At 37.7% G+C, this 13,479-nt stretch overlaps 1 long non-coding RNA gene across 1 annotated transcript; it reads right to left on the reverse strand.

The window, feature by feature from the left end:
* Positions 1-7,344: 7,344 nt before the first annotated feature.
* LOC136687706 (uncharacterized) lies at positions 7,345-10,396 on the reverse strand. The gene is made up of 3 exons (XR_010800510.1): positions 10,241-10,396; positions 10,038-10,151; positions 7,345-9,022 (listed from the first exon to the last, which is right to left on the reverse strand). It is a non-coding gene; the product is annotated as an uncharacterized lncRNA (long non-coding RNA).
* Positions 10,397-13,479: the final 3,083 nt, after the last annotated feature.

A 13,479-nucleotide genomic window follows, 5' to 3' on the forward strand; every position in this document is an offset into this window, starting at 1 on the left:
TCTCTCATTCTTTCTTTTTGTCTCATGCTTTTTCTCCTAAGGTATTTTAAGAGAACCACCATTATGTCTCCAGATTATTATGTATGCAGGTGTGGTACCAAAAACGGTTGGTGTCTTTCTGTTAAAGGGGCAATTGTTGGGAAATGCAATTCCCTCTGTGTTTTTTTACGTTCAGGATCTCAGCGTCTTTTAAAGTGGAGCTGTGTGTTTGAGAAGAAAAATGACTGTTATTTGAACGTCGTTATTCTGGTTGAGTTAGCACAGAAACTCATTTGTTAATTTCGTAGCACTGTCAGTAATGCAGTTAGCCATCTCCCGAGTTTGAAGAAATTTCTGGAACACACCTAAGGAGAAGGAATATAGCAATATCCTCATCTCGGTTCATACATTTCAGTGTTTGGAGTTCTCTCGATTTTCTAAAAAAAAAAAACAGAGACAGAGACAGGTTATTTATTTATTTATTTATTTTAATAATTTAGAGAGATTGGGGCTTTGTAAACACATTAGACCAGGGACCAGTGCACACAGGAGAGATAACAAATGGTGGGGAAATTTTTATTTAAAAAATAAAAAGAAGTGTTTTTTGATTACAATTGTGAACATCACCTGTAAGACCTGGTGGTGCTGAGACAAAAACACTATGATGATATGAAATGATTTGAAATGAAATTCTGTTTCTGTAGGCAGGGCATGAAGATAGAATGTGTGTGTGTGTGTGTGTGTGTGTGTATACGCGTGTGCTTGTGTTTAAAAGCATTGTCACTTAAATAAGTGTCAAAACTCCAATAGTAAATGCAAAGCTAGACCACCAAAAAGGAGCTAGACATAACCAGCTTTTCTAAGTGTGACAGAAATAAAGCAATTACTGCAGCACTGTTCCCTGAGCACATCACTCTGACTCGATCAATACATAATGACAAGGGCATGACTGATCAGGTGAAAACATGAAGGATGTTGCAGTAAATCTGCAGCAGTGGCAGTATTTTACTGCAAACCAGGAGAGCTGCAGTTGGCAGTAACATCCCAGAGACTGTTGGTTAATGCAGGCACTGCAGTGGAGGTCTGGACAAGGGTAAAATCTGAGGCAGCCCGTTCACATCCACAAGGTTAGCTATTAGATTTAGATCTGATTCAATAATTCATGAATACAAGAAAGGCTGCAGAATGCACGCAGTGTTTTAAAAGGAATAGGTTACGTTAGGTTTCCAAGTAATCATCGCAGCAATGTGCTCCATCACTCCAGAGAATGTAGTTCCTCTGCTCCACACTCCAATGACCGTGATCTATAGACCCCTATTGCTGATGCTTGGCATTTGATATGGTGACCTTAAGCTCAGATGCAGTTTCTCCTCTGTCTGGTGAATCTCTATTGACCACCTGATGGACGGGGATTCTGTTACTGCATACTTTGTGGTTGGTAAATTGGTTAAAACAGTACTGCATATGTGCAGAGTCATTCTGTCTTTGTGAAGGCATGAGGAAATAAATCTCTTGCAGACAGAACTCATTGGTTTGCGTGCTCGGCTGCGCCACATTTTTGGTAAGAAACTCTTCAATAATTCAGCTCAACATTTTCTCGGCGCTCAGAGAAACTGGGGGTCGGACTGAATTCCAGCAAGCATCAGTCTGCTATTATCATGCTTCAGTAAGCTAAGGGAGCCTACTTTTGCCCCAGAGAGAGAGAGAGAAAAAAAAAAAAAAATGAGTAAAGAACAAGATTCAAAGCATTCTCTGGATATAAAGATACATTCTTCACGGACAGATGATATGTCATCTGCAACGTAATATGAGATCAATAAAATGTGATATCTTCTTATCTTCCCCCTCAATCCAAAAGCTTGTGGGTTTGAAGTGGTTTTGTGAGTTCTGGAGAGTAGTGATTGGTCGTAACACTGAATAATGGAAGCATCAAAGTCACTGCTGAAAGGACTAGGATGAGATTGTACATCAATAACTCATCAATAGTGCAATGCAGCAGAGGGTTATTGAGTGCAGGGCTGTCTTAGTATCATCTGATTGGACAAGTGTCATTAGCAAGTGGCAATTAAAATAATAGTTTATAATAATAACTTGTCTATAAATATGGATTTTGCCTACATTTGACACTACATGATGGTGGTGTACTTCAGGGTTTAGTGCTTGGGCCTCTTTAAAAAACTCCTCAAGTGGTTTCTTTGTGTATTTCTTCTTTTTTTATTCCATATTCCTTCTGAAGCCTTTTGCTCTCTCTCTTTTCTGCCCTCGTTCTCTGCTCAGCTCGCTCTCTGGAGGTGTTTTCTGCTTTATCTGCGAGTCACACCTCATGAATTATTGAGCTTCACTTCATCACTTCACAGCAGGGAGCCAGCTGCACTTTTATACCGACTACAACTCAACAGAGAGAGAAAGAGGGAGACAGAGGGAGGGATAGAGGGAGACAGAACAGAAGAAACGACAAGATCAATGAGACAAAAATGGAAGCCATAAGCCACAAAACTAATCACTTGTTTCAGAAGGCAATGCTTGTGAAAAGGATTTCCTTTAGGTCTAGAAAATTATTTTTGATAATTATAGCTCTGCCTGCTCAAGATAACAATAAAACATACCACATTAAATATTCATTAGATTTCAAATTAATGTTAAAACCCCTTCTCTACTCATGAAGGGTCACTGGTTTGGAGCAAGGCAGTAAGCAAGGACATACATCATAAGTCATTTATAAGGAGGAGATAAATTATGCAGGTTTGTTTGCCGACTAACTGACCCGGGTTATATTTTTCTTGTTCAAGAACAGTGATAATTCAATACACTGAAGCCATAACTCTCCAAATATTAAACTGAGTTGTATATATCCATTATCCACTTTTGCCTTCATTTAGAAGCAGTCTGTTTCCCCAAAGCAGCTGACAATTTTCAAAGATAATAATTAAAGAACAGCAACAACAACAACTACAAATCAGAATATCAAGCAGATGAGTCTACAGGTAGTGTATTTGATACACAGTCCCAGGATCTTGAGGAGCTGAGTTAATTATACGATGGTTGGGTTTCCTCCAGGGGGCTCCAGTTTCCTTCCATAGTCCAAAAACACACGTCCAGAGGGTGCTCCTGACTTGCGCTCTATGATTAGGTCCAGACCCACAGTGACCCTGATCAGGATAAGTTTTAGCAACAATCCATTCAACTAGTTTACACACACTCTAGTAATCTGATGAGAAAACATATGGGTCTATATGAGTCACTCAGTGGCCAGATTTCTTTCTAAATTAATTAAGGGCATATTTACTCTAGATGTTGGCCCAATAACAGTATGTGATTCAAAAAATTCTAAATTCCTGGTGCAGTCTTATCAACTTGCTTCTTATCAACAGAGCATCTTTAATAGTAAATAGTTATACATGTGCCTCCAGATTTCTCAAAACTGATGTAAATATTTAGGGCTGGTTTCCCAGAGATTGGTCTTGGACTATATCTTTTTTTTTTTTTTTTTAAATTCTAATGTACACTATGTAGGAGAAAAATATAAGGGAGTCAAAGATGCAAAAGCGAGAGAGAGAGAGAGAGAGAGAGAGAGAGAGAGAGAGAGAAGTGAGTGAGACAGAGAGAGAGCTGTTTGAGATCTCATCTGATGGCTTATTGGATTTGGAAGGATCTGATTAGTGGCTGAAAATACTATTGATTTGGCAAATAATTACAAAGACAAACACACATGCACACACAATCTCTCTCAGATACACACACACACACACACACACACTTGTCTACATGGTTTAGAGGGACATTACATAGACTTCTTTTCATTTCATAGATACTCACCCTGACATCAACCATAACTACTACTACTGTAACCCTATCCTTATCCCCATCCCTAACCCTAACCTTAACATATCTCCATCTTAAAATGTAATGATTTATGTCATGGGGACAACATTTTTTTGTCCTCATAAATACAAGTCCCCAAATTGTGAGTGTGTAAATAGATTTGTCCCCACAGTGTGATGAATACGTTGACAACACACACACACACACACACACACACACACACACACACACTCACAGGACAGCAGGTGGACACTGCACATCTCGGCATCGTCTCTCCTGTCCCAGGGTGAGTCTGTGAATTTCTCCACTGAAGGAAATCCTGGCGTCCATATCTCTCTTCAGCAGCAGCCAAACCTGCATCTTTCATCAGAAATAGCCACCATTACAGTTTTTGCTCCTGAATTCAAATGTGCTACAGCTTGTCATTAAGATAAGCCTTAACAAATCTCATTGGTTTTGAGACAGATTTACACACCAGTCGACAACTCAACACACTTGAAGGTGAACACAATCTATACAGATAGCAGTCACTTAGCACTCTGCTTGTGACAGGTGGAGAAGAAGGGGCCATCCCCCCACACAGAGAGAACAAGGCTAAATGACCCCTTGCCTCAGATGTCAGAGGCAGCACTGTGGGTCGAACAGGTGATTTCAAGATGATTATATTATCATTATACAAGATGATAATCATTAGGCCAATGATTAGACCACCGATCCACTCAGGATCCCGACTGTAAAATTACTGGAAAATCATCCACTGAACTCTTTTAACATGTAGTTCGTTTAATCAGAGTACAGTGCAATAACATGAAGAACATCACAACAAAATATTCTATTGTGTGAATAACGCAACATTTCCCCAGAAGTATCCACACAACTATCAAATCCTCAAAGCAATGTTCCAGCATCTAGTTTAAAAGCTTCCTGGTAAATTAGAAACTGTTACTGTAACAAAAAGAGGGACAAAGACTAGACACTGAATGAGCAGGTGTCTACAGACTATTGGACACTTGGTGCAGATTTTATTTCATGAATATTTGGTAAGATTTTTAGAAATATTTACCAGTAATGAAGGGTTTGTAGGAAGTAGATGTGAAGTGCTCTGCTTGAATTCAACAGGGTTCAGCAGCTAGAGAACCACGCCCAAAGCAGCACAGAGAGAGAGAGAGAGAGAGAGAGAGAGAGAGAGAGAGAGAGAGAGAGAGAAAGAGAGAAAGAGAGAGCGAGAGAGAGAGTGAGAGAGAGAGAGAGAGAGAGAGAGAGAGAAAGAGAGAGAGAGAGAGAGAGAGAGAGAGGTGGGGGGGGGAGAAAGAAATAAAGGAAGTAAAAAAGTGGAGAGACAGGCAGCAGTAATTGTGGGGAAAACGAGCGCAAGAGAGAGAGAGACAGGAGGAGAGCTGGGTGGGGGTCTCTTGACTCAGAGAAAGAAAACATAGATACACCTTATAGCAACACAGAAGGTGACACCCACCAAGGACACACACACACACACACCCTAACAGACTGCAGTTCTTCTGAATATTCATGAACACAGCATCGCTGCAGAACATGCCAAAACACTCCCCTGTGGATTCCCCAGCACATTCCCTCTTTATTATGAAAAGTGTACAGCATCTGCCCATTGTGTTCTACTAGAAGAGAACTGAGAGCGAAGGGGCTCTGTTCTTTCTTAATGTAAGTAAACATCTCTGTTTTAGAGATAAAGGTAAGCTTTAAAAACTAGTGTTTTTCTTTATTATTAATATTTAATACATTCATTCAATGTATTTATACATCTTCACTGCACCCTGGCCACATCAATAACATGTCATTGCAATACTATTATCTCCTGTGTACTGTCTGCCTCTGTGACCATGACCCTGCACTAGATGACTTTATTCACTACTCAGTCCAACTCTGTTAATCACTGCTCCACAGTTGTAGACACCGTACAACTTTTTTATTTATATATATATTTTGTAAATTACCGTCTACACAGAACAAGTGTTTCTCTGCCGCTTCACAGAACACAGATGAGCATGTTTATGGGGCTATACTGCCACCTACTGGTCGTTTTGGATTACACAGGACAGCATGTCTGTTTTTATCTCAGATTTTTACCAGGTTTGAAGTTCACAGTGGGACACTTCAAAGGAACACTTCTAATCTCTGTGTACACAGCTGAGAGTCTAGGTCAGAGTTTCACGTGAATAACCGCTCCTTCTGTAGTTTTCGACATTCATTCATTGTCTATAACCGCGTTTCCACTTCAGGGTCGCGGTAGTTTTTGACATTTTCGTTTGTTTGTTTTCATTCACTGTCTGTAACCCTTATCCAGTTCAGGGTCGCGGTGAGTCCAGAGCCTACCTGAAATCATTGGGCGCAAGGCGGGAATACACCCTAGAGGGGGCGCCAGTCCTTCACAGGGTGACACACACTCACACACATTCACTCACACCTACGGACTGTTCTGAGTCACCAATCCACCTACCAGCATGTGTTTTTTTTAGGACCATGAGAAGAAACCGTAGCACCAGGAGGAAACCCACGCGCACAGAGAGTCACCCGGAGCGGGGCTCGAACCCACAACCTCCAGGTCCCTAGAGCTGTGTGTGTTTTTTTTTTTTATCATTTTATTTCGTGCCATACGATATATTCTGACATGTTTTTGCACTGTTTTACCACAGTCACTGGCTATTTGTATGGAATCACTTTATGCCCTCCAAAATAAAATTAAAAAAAATCTAACAAAACAATAAGAATTTGAGAAAGAGAAAAAAAACTCACTGAAACAATAAATATAATCTCAAACTTCATCTGACCTTTGAACTCGCTGTGGGTATTGTGGTCGTGCTCCCAGCTCCATCGTTTGCGAAATTGCTTGCTGTTCTGAGACAAAACTCTTGCATGGGAATTTTATTGAAGGCGTGCATTCATTGGCGAATGAGTCTTTGAGTGACAGCTCGCTGATCCATACACAATGCGTGCTTGCTGAGCTGACCAATATCTAGAGCCCTGAGACGTCACTAAAAACTCATTAATCAATAGGGACGAAAAAAGTCCTGAAAAAACCCGCCCGCATAAGAAATTAAATTAATTAAACTAAGCAAGTCATTTTCATTGACATGATTGAAGAGGTCAAAGTGCACCTCAGGGCTGGTGTGGTTTTCATCATAAGAGCCTTATTGTTACTTGTCTTTAAAATAATCCAACAAGTGAAACCACACCTGAGAAATTTGTCTCATAGTAAGCAAAACCGGGGAGAGACTGGTTTAACAGAGTTTAATAGAGATATTTAACACCTCTCTTCCAAAAAGGGCAGACGAAAGGACATTCCCTTATTGCATATAAAAATGTACCTTACACTTCAAGCATTGGTCATTATCTGTTAGCCACATGTTTCGGCTTTACCAGTGTATAATAAAATCTGTACATTATTTGATAATTCCCATATTATTAGCAGAACTTGTTCCCTTTTAGCAAAAGAAAAGTAAAGCATGTCCATGCTTGTAAGTTGTGTGGATTAAAAAAATTGTCAGGAACAGAAAGTACTTTTTGCCATGTTTATTCAGAAAATGTACCAGTCACAATATATTCATTGAAAGCATGAAGAGAAGAATTAAGTAATAAAAGGAAGGAAACAGCATAAATTAAAAAAAATAAAATAAAAAAAGATAAACAAATCAAGCATCATATTTGAATCATGAGTTTTGACCAGCTCAAGACCCTAGAAATATCAGGCCTAGAAAAATCCTATCCTCAACTGTCTCAGCTCAACTGAGCCTGAAATATCTCTAGATTTAAAGAGAATTTCCAATGGTCCTACTTGGCTTTTGGGAGTGAGTCTTCTTGTTATCTATAATTTTAATCTTACAGGATGACCCTGTGAAGTATCAAACTGGTCAAATCCCAGTTGCTCCTTTTATTTCATGTGCTGCAAATAAAATGTACAGTGTTTAGTTAATAGAGAGTAGAAATCATGCTTTTCTTCTAAGTTTTCTACTGATTAAAATTCCTAAGATATATTTTTATATAATTTCATGCTAAAATGAGTCTACTTTAGTGAGTAATGCTTGAGTAGGTGATTTTGTAGAAAGCAGTAGTCCCAAATCATTTTGCCTCATTTTAAAGCAACTCCCCTAAAACACAGGAATGGAATGGCTTAATAAGTGTAACAGGGAGAGAGAAAAGGCTTTAAGAAGAGATGGGCCCAAGATGTAATGTTCAAACACTATCCACCTACTTTATGTCTAATTCACATGTAAGAGAACACCTAACAACTACACCCTATATCCGTCTTTCTTTTTTGCACCCCTTTCCCCCAGCTAGCATGGTGCATGGGGTCAGTGTGATATAGTACACAGGCAGGTAAGCCATTGAATCACTACATTCTGTCAGAGTGAACTGATCGGTCAGGGCTTTTACAGTCCTGAAATATATAGTGAAAAGGAAACTTTTAGTTTATTTATTTAGTTTGTCAGAGCATATGTTTTACTGACTGCTCAGGATGTAAAAATATTTCAAGAAATATACCATTTTTTTAAAAGACAAATTACCCACTGTCTTTAATATGTCAACTCAAAGAAAAACACCCTTAAATTAAAAAATAAATAAACAAATAACTTTTCTAAGATAAAGGATTAATCAAACACTTCTAAAGTAAATATAAAATAAGGAACAAGTCACAGAGTATTCATTTCATTTTATATCGGCAATAGTGCATACTATTAGCAAGTGTATGATTAACTTCTAAAACTATCTTTAATGCATTGAACTATAATTAAGATACAGTAAATATTTATTAATTAAATGTGTTAATAATGTATGTATTAGCCTACAAACACTCCTCCAGTGAGGACAGTGCACCTATGAGAACAGAAATTCCTTATTCACTTATGGACTTATTTTCCTAAAAACAGTGTTGCCTGGTCAGAGTAATTGAAGTGAAGTACTCAAATCCTCAATATAATGTGTATAGATAAATTTGCATCAGGAAACAGCCTTAAAACAAACAAAAACAAACAAAAAACTCAGAGGATTGAAGTCTCATGTAAATCAATTCGATAAGGAAAATTATGGTTGGAATGCATTGTGATCTTTATGATACTCAGATTCAAATAAGCAATTACAGATATCAATACATAAGAAGCTCCTATTAAAATAATCTGGTCAAGATTAGTGGAATTCATAAGTATCTTCAGACATGAGCAGGAATGTTGACCTTCATGTTAATGTTGTCCACCTGGTGAAAAATCAAGAGAAAGAAATCCAGTTTCACTGTGTAGAGCCAGGAAGGAAACTGAAATTTAATTGGGAGCAACATGGTGGCGCAACAGTCAGTATTCTTATCATCACAAAATTATCCCCACCTTGGGGTCACTTCTGTAAGGTGTCTGATGTGTCCTTCCTGTGTCTGCGAAGGTTTTTTCTAGTTTCCTCCATAACCCAGAAACAATTGTTGGCAGTTTCTTTGGCTGTGTGAATGTGCCCACTGGTGTGAGTGACTGGGTGAGTGTTTAATGCCCTGTGATGGACTGGTGCCCTGTCCAGGGTATGTTAATGTCTAGTGATTCTGGGTAGGCTCTGGACCCACTGTGACCCTGAACTGAATAAGCGGTTACAGATAATGAATGAATGAATTAATATATTAAAAGGGTAACTGTGGAAACTCCCTGCTTGACATGGGCGCCTATGTAATGCATTGGACTGAAACCTATGTGCATGTGTGAATAAGCACTTCAGTTTATAGTCAGCTGCCGACGCAACTAGAGCTGCTCCCATTGTGTGAATGTAAAGATAAATGTCAGTTGTGATGCTGCATGTGTTTATGACGATGTGAGTACAGTGCTGATTGTTCATAATTAATAACGACTTTGGAGATAAATCAGGCCAGTTGTCTGTAGGGTTGTCAAGTTTGGAAGAAGTTCTGTTAAATTCCATATCATTCCATTACTTTTTTAGTCTTAACTCCTCCTTAATGCCACGTAAAAATGTGTGTAAAAAGTTTGGGATGTGCTTCTATTGATAAACAGTATGTGTCAAAATGTTTTTAGGAGGCTTGGCATGACATATTATATAAACAGGGAATGCAACTTGTTTAACTGGAATCAACAAACACTGTTTGGAAATTCTTGATTGAAACACTGCAGTTGGAAGAACAGATTTTTATAATGAAAGATAAAGATGATGTCTTCCAAAGTACATGGGAGCCATGAGATTATATATTGTCATGCTGACACAACATGAAAATGACTTACTTCAACAATGCCAAAAGAGTTCATGAAGACACCTCCAAAGACGTCCAAAGTAGACACTCTCTCAGGTGGAATACGGTGCTTGAATGTACAGAACTCGTGTCCATTCACAATAACCTGAAGAATAAAAATCCAAAGGTATCCATAATCTATAACATTTGACTTACATTCATGATCTACTTATTTCATATCTTCTAATACTGTACCGCATAATCCTCAGGTTTAATGACCATGAACATATCAAAGGCTCCTCCTTTGACAAATGGCACATCCCAAGTCTCTTCTTTACTTTCCCACTGTCCATTTCTGCAGCTGTTGCGGGTAACTAAGGGATTTGGCGCAACCCAGGGGCTGAAGTGAAATGCAATATCATCCTCCTGCCTTAGCAGTTTTTAGATTTCTTGTAAATCTGTAAATTGAAAAAAAAAAAATGAATATATATATATAAAAAATACAGGTGCTGGTCATAAAATAAGAATAGCATGATTGATTTATAGTTGATTTATTCAGTAATTCAATTCAAAAAGTGAAACTTGTAAATTATACTCATTCATTACACACAAACAGTTATATTTCAAGTGTTTATTTCTTAACTGTTTATTTCTTTATTAACTTGATGATTATAATAGCAACTAATGAAAACCCCAAATTTAGTATCTTAGAAAATTAGAATATTGTGAAAAGGTTCAATATTGAAGACACCTGGTGCCACACTCTAATAAGCTTATTAAATCAGCGTTTCTAAAACCCAGCGTTTCTAAAAATCCTCTTTTTGTTTTGGTCTTAAGTAATATTCTAATTTTCTGAGATACTGAATTTGGAGTTTTCATTAGTTGTCAGTTACAATCATCAAATTTAAAGAAATAAACATTTGAAACATATCAGTCTGTGTAATGAATGAGCATAATATACAAGTTTCACTTTTTGAATGGAATTACTAAAATAAATCAACTTTTTCATGATATTATAATTTTATGACTAGCACCTGTATATATATATATATATATATATATATAATGGCAAGCCAAACAGGAAATATATAATGAACTTTGATATATATAGAATGAACACTGATATATATAGAATGAACACTGATATATATAGAATGAACGCTGATATATATAGAATGAAAGTTGATATATATAGAATGAACGCTGATATATATAGAATGAACACTGATATATATAGAATGAACGCTGATATATATAGAATGAAAGCTGATATATATATAGAACGAAAGTTGATATATATATATAGAATGAAAACTGATGTATATAGAATGAATAGAAATAATTTAATGTAGAAATAATTAATATAAAAATATTTAATGAACTTTGATATATATAGAAAGAACGCTGATATATATAGAATGAACTTTGATATATATATAGAATAAAAGATGATATATATAGAATGAACTTTGAGATATATATAGAATGAACGCTGATAAATATAGAATGAACTTTGATATATATAGAATGAACGCTGATATATATATAGAATGAACTTTGATATATATAATGAATGCTGTATATATAGAATTAACTTTGAGATATATAGAATGAACGCTGATATATATAGAATGAACACTGATAAATATAGAATGAACGCTGATATATATATAGAATGAAAGCTGATATATATAGAATGAACGCTGATATATATATAGAGAGAATGAATGCTGATACAGTGTGGAGAAGCCCCAAAGAAGCATACCACCCAGACTGTTGCATGCCCAGAGTGAAGCCTGGGGTTGGATCAGTGATGGTTTGGGCTGCCATATCATGGCATTCCCTTGGCCCAATACTTGTGCTAGATGGTGCGTCACTGCCAAGGACTTCCGAACCATTCTGGAGGACCATGTGCATCCAAGGGTTCAAACATCGTATTCTGAAGACGGTGCCGTGTATCAGGACGACAATGCACCAATACACACAGCAAGACTGGTGAAAGATTGGTTTGATGAACATGAAAGTGAAGTTGAACATCTCCCATGGCCTGCACAGTCACCAGATCTATATATTATTGAGCCACTTTGGGGTGTTTTGGAGGAGCGAGTCAGGAAACGTTTTCCTCCACCAGCATCACGTAGAGACCTGGCCACTATCCTGCAAGAAGAATGGCTTAAAATCCCTCTGACCACTGTGCAGGACTTGTATATGTCATTCCCAAGACGAACTGATGCTGTATTGGCCACAAAAGGAGGCCCTACACCATACTAATAAATTATTGTTGTCTGAAACCAGGTGTTTTAGTTTCATTGTCCAACCCCTGTATGTCAGCTTTCATTCTATATATATCAGCTTTCATTCTATATATATCAGCGTTCATTCTATATATATCAAAGTTCATTCTACATATATCAAAGTTCATTATATATATATATATATATCAGCAGTCATTCTATCAGCGGTCATTCAATCAGCGGCGATTGCTCCAAGACTGCAAGGGAAGCTCAGCTTCCCCTAAAATGTAAAAAAATAAGTGATCAAATATATACTGTTGTGTGTACGTATCATTGAATAAATATGCACTACAAGGCGCTCAACTTATGTTCAGAATCAGCTTCTTATCACTGGTAAAGACGCGGCTTTCCCCTCAATCATTCCCGTAGCTTCAGTGTTTTAAACAGTGAGGACGCTGAGCGTCCACAGAGTTCAATAGCGAAGCAGCGAAGTGCAGCGAAACGAGACGAGTCATTGGATAAATGCTGGGCTTTGTCCCATCCATCGGACGCACAGCGTCTCTGGGGGTCTATGGGGCAGTGGGCTGGCCTCGGCTGGCCCGGTTGCTCAGCTTCTGCATGATGATTGGATGATATGTCTGAGGCTGAATCCCTTTTTGATTGAAATGAGCGAAATGAGCGAATCAGCGATCCTTTGGTGTAAAGATGCATGGGAGCACAGGCGGACACACTTCACATGGGCAAAGGCCGTTTAAGCAGCCTAGCTCTGCTGGCCATTGAGAGGACACTAGTCAAGTCCCTGGAAAAGACGCTTTGTTGGTACGACAGGGTCACAGATCATTTTCTTAAAAAGGAACGGAGGGTAGAATTTACTTATAAATAAACTGACACATTTTATGATGCAGGCCGAAATTGAGCTTCCCCTCCTTGAAAGACCAGCATCCGCCACTGCATTCTATATATATCAAAGTTCATTCTATATATATCAGCTTTCATTCTATATATATCAGGGTTCATTCTATATATATCAAAGTTCATTCTATATATATCAGTGTTCATTCTATATATATCAGCGTTCAAAGTTCATTCTATATATATATCAGCGTTCATTCTATATATATCAGTGTTCATTAAATATTTCCTGTTTGGCTTGCCATACTTAAATAAAAATAAATAAATAAAAAAAAAATCAACGCAACATTTTGCGACAGTCTTTTTGAGTTGTTTCGACTTCTGGTAAAATTACATTGATCCAACATA

This window comes from Hoplias malabaricus, chromosome 2, assembly GCF_029633855.1.
Source record: "Hoplias malabaricus isolate fHopMal1 chromosome 2, fHopMal1.hap1, whole genome shotgun sequence".
NCBI classification, from domain to species: domain Eukaryota; kingdom Metazoa; phylum Chordata; class Actinopteri; order Characiformes; family Erythrinidae; genus Hoplias; species Hoplias malabaricus.